An 11,252-nucleotide genomic window follows, 5' to 3' on the forward strand; every position below is an offset into this window, starting at 1 on the left:
GTATATGAATGGCCACCTTGTATATTAAATACATAGGACGATACTACATTATAATTAGGGCATATTTTAGTAGTAAGTTTTTTTATATTAAGTACCGCAGAATTTATGAGGATTTAATATTGCTTTATTGGTGGAGTTGACCCCCACCTTCCGCATACCAACCTAACGGGACGCACCTTACCTCACCTTTCAAGTCGACCTACCAGTAGAGTGTAGTGTTCTCGCTAACCTGACTTTAAAAGTGTTCAGTGTTTATTTTTGAACTATATTCAGTGAAATCTGAACAAAAAATGTGATTTTCGTCAATGAAATCAACGAGCATAGTGCAATAATTGGATATTAAACTAGTATTTATCGGTAAGTACTCGTTAAAATCAAATAATATAAGAAAATCTGGGTGTTTTGCTTATGTAGCAGGCCGCATTCCTTAGAAAATGACGTGATGTCAACGATAGGTCGAGTCAGAAACCCAATATCGTGTTGAAAGTGTTAAAATTTTGTAAAATAGAAATTTGTAACTGTAAAATATAAATAAAAAACAGTGACTACGCCTTAGGGACTTATTTGCAAGTGTTAGTAACTAGACAAGTATGTTAAAGTTAAGAAACAAGCAGGAAAACATTGATAATTATTCTGAATGGGTTTGTTTTGATACAAAGACTATGGAATGTTAGATAATAAAAAAAGTACGAAACATTTTTTACATTTAAAGTTTAATGTGCATTATGTAATAAATATACCACTTGGCTTGTATATAAATAACAATCTTATTAAACACTTGAGTATATGTTTAACGAAATTTTTGGGAATGGTTTTTTCCTAAGTTGTAAACGAATTTTGTACTATGGATGAAAATAATTTTAGTGTTGCTCCAACTGGAGAAAACCAGTGACTAATATAGATCTTCTTCAATGATTTCCAATTAAAAAAAAAAAGAATGACAAGCATTAGAAAAACTTATTAAAATAAGAGTAAATTCAAACCTAAAAATACGAAATAACAGGTTCTGTAGCAAAACATTATACTTTCTTATTAATGTGATTTTTTTTTTGTGACTTCTGGTTCCCAGAAATTGATATCCTGTATGTAAAAACCTCAGAAAATAGTCCATTTTCCTTTTAGGCTGTATCCTATGTTTATCCTTGTGAGGTTAAAACTATGTATCTTACTACATATTTAAAATGCTACTTATCTACAATTTTCATTATTGATTCCAGCTTAATTTTTCTTAATAGTCTAATTTCTCATCATATATTAATTCTATTTACTACTATTGACCTTAGACACCCTATTTCTATTTAGTTTATTTTCCTTGCTTATTTTTTTTTGCAAAAATCCTTTCATGTTTAATTTGTTTTTGTTTTGATGTGTTTCAAACCATCTATATACTATATACCATCCTTCCCTCCCAGTTTTTACTTATATTTCCCACATACCTACATTGATAATAGGATTCATCTGAGAGAGTAGATTTTATTAGCTTTTAATGGACGTAATTTTAACCCATTGACCCATTTTAACCTATGTAGGTATCTATCCATATCAGATATAAGTCGAGAATATGAGCTGGATCCCAAGACGAACAAAAGAAAGTACATGGTAGTTAGTAAACGCGAAATATTAAATACACATATTTTGGTAAACCAACACCCAATTGACAGGGTAAAAGGCTACACACATCTTGGTACTAACATAAACAGTCAATGAGACCACTCTACTGAAATAAAACAACGCATATGGAAAGCAAGGTGAACGTTCGTCTCTTGTCAGAAGTCACGATTTACCACTTAGTACCAAAATCTCTATCATCAAATGCTATGTATTTTCTACGTTATTATACGGAGTAGACGCATAGCATAGACGCTCTCTGAAGCTTCTTTAGGAAAGCTCAAGGCCTTCGAGATGTGGTGTTACAGCCGCATCTTAAGAATTTCATGGGTAGATCGTGTGACTAATATTGAGGTCCTAATTTCTTCTAATTTCTCCCGTTAGGCTCTGTTTTTTGTTGTATTCAACCATCGCAAGAATATGAATTTATTTAAGTCGAATTTTGAAGGTCAATAAATTTGTTATCTTTCTTTCCCTCTCCTACTTTTCCAAGTAAGCTTAGATTATATTGTTACACTGTCACATTAGAGTATAGATTATGTATTAGACCCATATGCCAGCACTGGTAGAATGAGTGTGACATATAATGTTAGTTTGGTCTTATTTATTTCATTTTATTTCTATTCTTAAGATGTTTGCTTAACCTAAAGTAACACCTGTGTGGAAGTAGTATTTTTAAAATAAACAAAACTATATAAATAATTTACGTAGGTACTATCTAAAATATGCAGATGGTGTAGTATTATTTACAGAAAATCTAGACAAAGTATAGTTTATATTAACTAAATTGAAAGAAAAATTAGATAATGTAGGATTAACTACAAAAAATAGAAGATAAACGAAGATAAGAACTAATAATCGAGACTCATTTTAACAAATTAGGGAGATAGTAGATAAATATTTTTACCTAGAACAAAAAATGTTTCATCGTAATCATCTTTGGCTCGACAATCCTTTGTGGATCCTTAGATTCATCGTAATTCTGTTGCCTGGCGACCTGCTGCCGTTTTCTGATTTTTAGTACCCCTAAATTGGTTTCAACTAGATCTAGCCAGTAGCTTAACTACATCTAGTACCTAGAAGTACCTGCACACTGTAGACTTAATAGAAGAATGAGAAGTGTTCGGAGAGCGTTCGGGAAGCCAAGGTTGAAAAAGAAAAAACAGAAGCAAAGGAATTTAATGAACGGCACTGGATGTTGCTTTCTTACATCTCCGCCAATTTTCCTTTCACCTTCTTCACGATTTCTTTTATTTCCACTTTTGTTTCTTCCTTATCTTCTTGCAAGGCTCTCTCCAGTTTCCATTTAACCTTTTCTATTCCGTCTTGTATTTCTTTATGTGTATTTTCTTCCACATTTTCTATTTATTGTCTTTGTGACAGAATAATGCATAATACTAGTATTGACATATGCAACAGAAATATCGGGTTTTATAGCAAATAGAATTCACATACTCCAGGTTATACGATGAGAAATGGAAAGAGTTATTTTAAACAAGAAATTTATACCTAAGCTTGATCAGTAGCCTAAACAAAAAGAAAGAGAGATATACAGTTATATAACAATAAGGTAAAATACAAGATAGGCTAAGAAATATCACAATGAAAGCCATAAAAAAAGAAAATAAGGGCTGAAAATGACTAGATGGTACGAAGATATTAGAAAAATACCGGGCAACAAATGCATGAATATGTCACAAAATGGAGGCACATGGAAACAGATGGAGGAAACGTCTGTCCAACGATTTACTGACAAAAAGAAACACTAGTTAAAGACGAAGAACAAAATATATGTATGTATGTATGCCTCGGATGTCTAGTATCTATGAATCACCTTTACGGACTTGAAGGACCATCTCTCACTATTAAAATAATAAAATATCAGAAGCTTCTTAGCAGTTTGTGCATTACTTTTTTTTAATGGCTTTGGATTATTTATCCACTCAACCAGAATAAAGTAGAAATACCCTGTACTCTTTTTACAATAATAATTATACGAATATTAAAAACCACACATTACAAGTGTGTTGTACTCGACCAGAAGATGGACTCTTAATTTAGGGACCTAACCATCATCATCATGTAGAGCTACAAACTTGATTGGGTCTTGACTGACTGTACAACTTTTTTCCAAAAAGCTCAGTCTTTCATCAATTTGTTATTTAGTGGAATATTAGATGGCTGTAGTCATCTTCTTCCAAATCAGTTTTAAAAGTTCTTGATTACTAAGTATATGTACGTGTCCTGCCCTAACTAACTTAACTTATTTAATTATACAAAAGAAGTTAAAAAGTGATATTTTACTCTGAGATACGTTTCATAGCGACTTTACCAACATACAAAGTTGACAACGGATAGGAGGGTAACATAATATAAGGGTAGATAGGAGAAACAAAACTATTGTCTATTTATTTTTTAAAATTTCTATTGGCAGCTTATTACAAATACAAATTGTTAAAGAGTAGGTAATAATGTTAGTCAAAGTTAAATAAACCAAAATAATATCCTTTCTTCTTGAAATGTGCTTATAGATATTATTATTAGTTTTTTATTTAAGTAACAAAACAATGTTACGTACCGCGTTTTTCGAACGCCCCTTCAATCCCTGTAATGCATTGTAACGTTTTGCAAGACACCTCTTCCTCCTAATTGCGTTACGTAAGACTTGAACGATCCCAAACCTAGAAATAAAAAGAAGAACAGGAGTTACGGACGTAGTTTAAAAAACAGCCATGGCTAAATGGGATTGAACCGGATATGTTGACAGATGGACGGATGATAGATGGACTAGAAAGATTCTGAAATAACGACCAAGATAAGCGTCATATCGAAGCAGAAGACGACCACCGACTAGATGGACGGATAATATAAGCGCATCATTACAAATTAGATGCAAGAAGTTCAATATATAAATGGGTGGAAAATGTTACGGGAGGTCTACGTTCAGAAGTGGACAAATATAGACTAATTGATGATGATGACAGGTGCAACTGTTGCTACCAGTTGCACCAGTTGCTATCAACAAGGCCTCATAGACACTTCGTCTCAGAACCAGCAACCTCATGTAGTGTCTTACGTTGCAATGTCATCAATTCCACGTGTAACTTTAATATCATAACATATACGATCAAATAATGTAACCTAAATTTAAATTAATAACATTTAACGGTTTTTTACCCAAATATTTAGTGGCTCAAAACATGTACACCTAGACACACTGATGATGGAAGGATTTTTAATAAATTTTTGTGATACATGGTATACCGCCAGCTACAGGAACTTAATTTCCTTGTGGAAATAAATTATGTTTTGGACTGTCAATCTCAATGACTATACCTTGCTATACATTCAAAATCTTCTTTTTTAACTGAACAGTATATTGGTGAATGATTTTGTCCACTTTCTAACGACTTCTAGAATAATTTATTAAAATAAAAATAGCAATAGTAGGATTTATGGAAAACGTTTTTTGAATGAATATGAAGGTATAGGGAATAGTGATAAAAACTTTTAAAAAGGAATTAAGTACAACCCGCTAAAATGCTGCCTAAATAAATAAAAGAAACTGAAAAGCTGATGTCTTAAAAAACAAGTAAACTCAAAAATAAATAGATATACATTAAAATATTGAAGTCACAAAAGGTCTTGTGAGGCGATAAGAAACATAAGAAGTGGCATACAATTTGACCTTACAATTTTACAAGATGGAGAAATAACTGACTAAACTCTTCACACCTTAACCGATAGAGTACGTATTTGATTATATTTGTGTATGTAAGAAAGTAGACTCTGTAATAACTATAACTGGTCATTTACAAGAAGACATCCATATTTGGATAATGTAAAACGCTTAAGAGTAAAAGTAACAATCAAAGTAAAGTTATAAAAGGTATTCTGCGTTTAACAAAACAATCTCCTTCACATTCCTGTTATTCTTGACACAAGTATTTATATTTTCTAAATTTCTCAGTACGAACGACAAAAAAGTGAATTTTAAATGCCCGCGTGTATAAATATTAGGTTAGAGAAACTCACTTATGACAGAAGAATTTATTACAAAAGACGTGATCTCGAAGGACGTTTTAATTAGTTCTTAATATTGTTTTTAATTTCTTAACTTCCACGAAATTAAAGAAACTGTAAAACTAAATTAAAGTAATGACAATTTAATAACGTAAAAATTAGAGCAAGTAATATACGTACAAAATAATATTACTCGCCTATCTACAAATTGTATAGTTTATTATGTATCTATTAATTTATTTGACAAGCATATGTATATATATGCTATATATATATATATATATATATATATATATATATATATATATGCTATATATATATATATATATATATATATATATATATATATATATATATATATATATATCTTCTTCTTCTTCAAGTGCCCTGTCCGTTGCGAATGTTGGCTATTAACATGGCAATTCTGATCTTGTTTGCGGCGCTTCTGAATAGTTCTACCGATGTGAGCCCGAATCACTTCCTCAGATTTTGGAGCCACGAGTGTCTTCTCCTGCCTGGCCCTCGCTTACTGTATATTTTTCCCTGGACAATCAATTGCAGTAGACGGTACTTATCGTGTCTCAATATGTGGCCTAGATATTCAAGCTTTCTTTGTTTAATTGTATTCACGATTTCTTTCTCCTTTCCGATTCTTTGGATTACCTCTATGTTGGTGACATGTTCGGTCCAGGATATACGAAGAATGCGTCGGTACACCCACATTTCGAATGCTTCTAGTTTTCTCGTGAGCGTCTCCGTCAGCGTCCAGGCCTCCACACCATACAGTAAGATCGGAAAAATGTAGCATTTAACTAGACGTAGTTTTAGGGGAAGAGACAAATCCCTGCTTATGAGGAGCTTTTTCATATTGCTATATATATATATATATATATATATATATATATATATATATATATATATATATATATATATATATATCCTTACATTAAAGGTACCGAAGTATTGGCCGAAGTATTGGACCTTTCTTATTTTGATGATGTTGATCAATTCTCGCTCTTTGTGCATGGTATTTAGCACACGTTCATTAGATATGCTTCTAATTTATTAAGATTTTTTACTTTTGTTGTCCAGGCTTCAAATCCATAGAACAAAGCGTACCAGACGTAGCACTTAGACTCTTAAACGTCAATACTCTTGGGCGTGTGGTCAATGACAGACTTTCACTGCACAATACACAACGGCAGTTAATAAAGCTTTTTCTTGTAATTTCTATTTTGGTCGAAATTTCCTCATCACTTTCAACCCTGCAGTTAATCCAACTACCCAGATATCTAAAGTCTTTAACCTTTTCTAGGATTTTGTTATCAATTTTAGTATTGAATCTTCGGTATTAATTTTTCCGACCACCGACCAAGAAAGCTACTACAGGCAAAAGCTAGAGGAAACAGACGCAAAAGTGAATTAGAGGACAATGTTGAAACAGTAGAAAGTTTTATATATTTCGGAGTAGAAATAAACACGAATGGAATCGAAGATCCAGGAATTTAAAGAAGAATGGTACAGGGAAACAAAGCCTATTTTTACTAGCTAATATGCGTCCCTCCAAAACACACCGAAAATCGAAAATCAGGGTCCACACGAATATTATCAGACCAATAGTATGCTATGAATATGCGAGATGAGTGATGACAACAAAGGTGGAAGTCTTTATAAGGAAGATATTAGGACCCAGTTACGCAAACTGAGTATGAAGATTCAGGTACAATGTTGAAATCTACTAACTGTTTAAAGAGGCATCGATCTCAGAATTTTTTAAACTTCAGAAACTTTAATGGACTGGTCACCTAGTGAGAATGGAGGTCGACACATTGCCGAAAAGAGCCTTATATAGTAAAGTGTAGGGCGAAAAATTTGCTAGACGTGAGAAGTTAAAGAAAAGCGGCGCTGCCGGACCGAAAATGTTGTAGGCATAGTTTGGAGGAGGATAAGCCTCGATTTGGGTTGTAGCACCATTGGAGATTATATATATATATATATATATATATATATATATATATATATATATATGTAGATATGGGAAGATATAATTGTCAGAATTGGCAGCACCACGTCGGAGGAATTCCTTATTGACACCGGGCTTAGATAACGAGATATTTTCGCCCCCCTGCTATTTAATTTTACACTGGAACATGCGGTAAGCAAAGCTCAACCACTGACAAACAGATTTGCCTTCCAAGGATCAAAAATACCAGAGGCGTTTGCGGATGACGTGGACACAATTGCACAATCCACCAGAGATGCAAAAGAAGTTTTCACCTTATTTGAAAACGGTGCCAAGGAAGTTGGTCTGAAGGTCCACGAGGACAAGACCAAGTACATGGTGGTTACGAAGAACCCAAGATCAAGGGTTAGACAAAACGTAACAGTCAATTAATACTCAAAGTTCTCAAAGAATCCTGGGAGCGATCATAACATCTGAAAATAAATATGAAATGGACGTGGCAGCCAGGATCTTTGCAGGAAACAGGGCATATTACTCATTCATGACCCTACTTAAATCAAAAATACTCTCAATACCAGCAAAAATAAAAGTGTACAAGACAATAATTCGTCCCACAATAACGTATGGAAGCGAGACATGGACTCTGAATTAGCGGGAAACGACAAAATTACTGGTACTGGAAAGAAAGATACTGCGGACTATCTATGGGCCTTTCAGAGAAAAGACAACAGGAGAATGGAGAAGAAGACACAATGAGGATCTCCAGACAGTTTATGGAGATGAAAACATACTACGCCACATTAAAACAAACCGAATAAGTTGGGCGGGCCACGTACTAAGATCGAGTGACGAAAGACTCCTGAACGCCTCATTCTGGGAAAGACCCGATGGCAGAAGGTCAGTTGGTCGCCCAAGAAAGAGATAGAACGACGCAGTAGCCAGTGATCTACGCAAAATGGAAATACAGCAATGGGAAATAGCTGCTCAGGGCCTAAAACAATGAAGGGAAATAGTAAACGCGGCCAAGACTCACATAGAGTTGTATAGCCAAATGATGATGATGAAGATATAATAGGCCAGTTGCCATGTTATTACTGATAAATTGATATAAAAAAACCGAAAACTAACTAGAAAAACTCAATGAACTTATCCAGAGGCAATTATTTATTGTAATAATTTTAAGAGTCTTGCCGCTCAAAAGTTAGCATATCTCATATAACCGAAAATCGTCAATATGGCGAAGAAAAATATTTTTTAGATTAGTAGTGTACGCTATATTTAATTCTTGTATTTTAAAAATTGTTAATTTTATGATTTGGGATGTAGAAATAATTTCTTAAAGATATGATCAGTGGAGAGATCAATTGACTCGACAAATATTTACTAAACGATGCTTTGGATGCTAGCAAACCCCAACTAAGGTCAATTTGTACAGCGTGTAATTTGCTTTTATGCAAAAATAGTTCCTTACTGATAATTTATAGATATCACACCATTAAATAGAGCAGTTGAATTAAAAATAGAACAAGGAATGAATGTTGTTTAATAGGGGTTTAGATGAGAATGCTAAATGAAAAAAAAATAACAAAAAGAATCGCTTAAAGTTAAGTTTCTGTGAGGTTTAAATGATGAATTTTATTCTAAATAATATATGCCGAAGAACCCAATCCTGAATATTAATAATGTTAGAGATAATGATAACGATGAATCTTTTGAGAGACGAATTATATATACACAATAATTATTCTAACAACCAAGTTCGAAATTAATTTAATAGAAAATTTTTGTGGCCATCGAGTAGAACGAATTTTTTGAAATAGTGGCTTAGATTTTTAATTAACTAGTCCTTAAACCTCTACCATCCAGTACTGCAATTTCTGTTCTATTTCTTTCATAGACGATTTCAGTGCTATAAATTAAAGTTTACTGAACTACATTTTTTTATTAAAATTTAATTCGTTATTAAATGTTTACGTATTTCTACACGGTGGCCCAATTATCCACGGAAGCGTATAATGCTTTAACACAAACATTAATAACTAAGATATTTATTAAGGAGGGCATATTATGTAATGTGTTAAAATTATTATTACTTTCAATAAATCATATGTAATGATAGAGCTTATAGTCCAACAAAATTAGTCAACATTTTTTATATGCAGACATGTAGTCATGTAGTATCTTAGTTTTACAATGTAACAATTTGAAACTTTTTAGGTGGTTATATAATTTTATTAGTATTTATATTTTACCTCAAATGTCACGCATAAATCAAAGGCGAAAGATCAACCAGCTATGAAAAACATATCAGTGGACCTGTATGGATATAAATGTAATCATTATATATATTGTACTAAACAACTACTTATATTTTAATTATTTTGCTGCTTTAATTCTCTATAAAATGTTTTCGTTGCCTTTAAGCATGAAGTAATAGTTAACCATTACATTTAGTCATGATAGAGTCGTTAAAATATTTTATTTTCAATAAAACTAGCTAGTAAAGGGTTTAAGCTGGGTACAGACTTATATAACATCGTGTTAGTCTACTACCCCAGTCAATTAGTAAAAAAATCATCGATTTTACGTTAAAATATCTTACACAGGTTTTTGAAGGTTCTAACGAATATATAAGGGATAGCTGATGACAAATCATTGAATTGTGCTAAATCTTAGCTAGATGACCAAATATTTTGCAAGTTATTTAATTTGTTTATCTCGGGGATAATTTAACAGTGACGCCAGAGGTGTTTTGCAGATCGCAATCGATTATTTGAGACTACAGTTTTAAGCTGTATTAAGCAAAATCAACATTTCATCAGAATTGTTATTAAAAAACCATTTGAAGAAAGACTAGCTTTTTAGTTTATAAACATTTCTAACAACTTTGATATTTTTATGTCATGCACTTGTAAGTAAACTCACTAAAAAGTCGGTATAAAACGTCTTCTTTTTCTCCTTCCTTCTTTTATGTAGGCTTTAAAGCCTGTTTCTTCTTCAATATTAGCCTACTAAATTGTTTAAATTGTCGCAACATCTTTTTCTTGGTCTGTCAATACTTCTTCGTCCATTTGGTGACTTATCTCGTGCTATTCGTACTGCCCTATCCTCTACCATTCTACTAATGTTTTCGTTCCACTCTTGTTTCCGTTTTGTCACCCATCCGTTTATCTCTTTTATATTGCATGCTCTTGTTACGTTTTCGCTTCTCTCTCTATCCAACAGACTTTTCTCTGAAATTCGTCAGAGTATTTTCATCTCTGTTGTTTCTAGTAGTCGTCTCGTTTTAGATGTGTCAGTTCTTGTTTCCGTCGTGATTGTTAATATAGGTCTAATTGCTGCTTTATAGATTCTTGTTTTTGTGTCTTGTCTTAAGTATTTGTTCTTCCAGATTGTGTCATTAAGAAATACCGCCACTTTACTTACTTTTAAGCTTTGTTGCCGTACTTCTTCTTCACCATCTCCGTAACTAGTTATATCTATTCCCAGATATCTAAACCTTGCTTCCTGATTTATTATTTTTATATCAATTTCGATTTTACATGTAAGTGGGTATTTAGATGTTGTCATACATTTGGTTTTTTCTGCTGATACTATCATATTGTATTTTTTGGCTGTTGTATTGAAGATGTGTGTTAATCTTTGGAGCTGTCTCGGC

At 32.7% G+C, this 11,252-nt stretch overlaps 1 protein-coding gene across 1 annotated transcript in view; it reads left to right on the plus strand.

The window, feature by feature from the left end:
* Nucleotides 1-204: 204 nt before the first annotated feature.
* Nucleotides 205-11,252, plus strand: part of Myo10A (unconventional myosin 10A) — a 255,983-nt gene continuing 244,935 nt past the window's right edge. The window contains exon 1 of the mRNA XM_072530303.1: nt 205-357. The gene's annotated coding sequence lies outside the window, so the exon portion shown is untranslated. The remainder of the gene's footprint in view (nt 358-11,252) is intronic.

This window comes from Diabrotica undecimpunctata, chromosome 4 (genome assembly GCF_040954645.1).
Source record: "Diabrotica undecimpunctata isolate CICGRU chromosome 4, icDiaUnde3, whole genome shotgun sequence".
NCBI classification, from domain to species: Eukaryota; Metazoa; Arthropoda; class Insecta; order Coleoptera; family Chrysomelidae; genus Diabrotica; species Diabrotica undecimpunctata.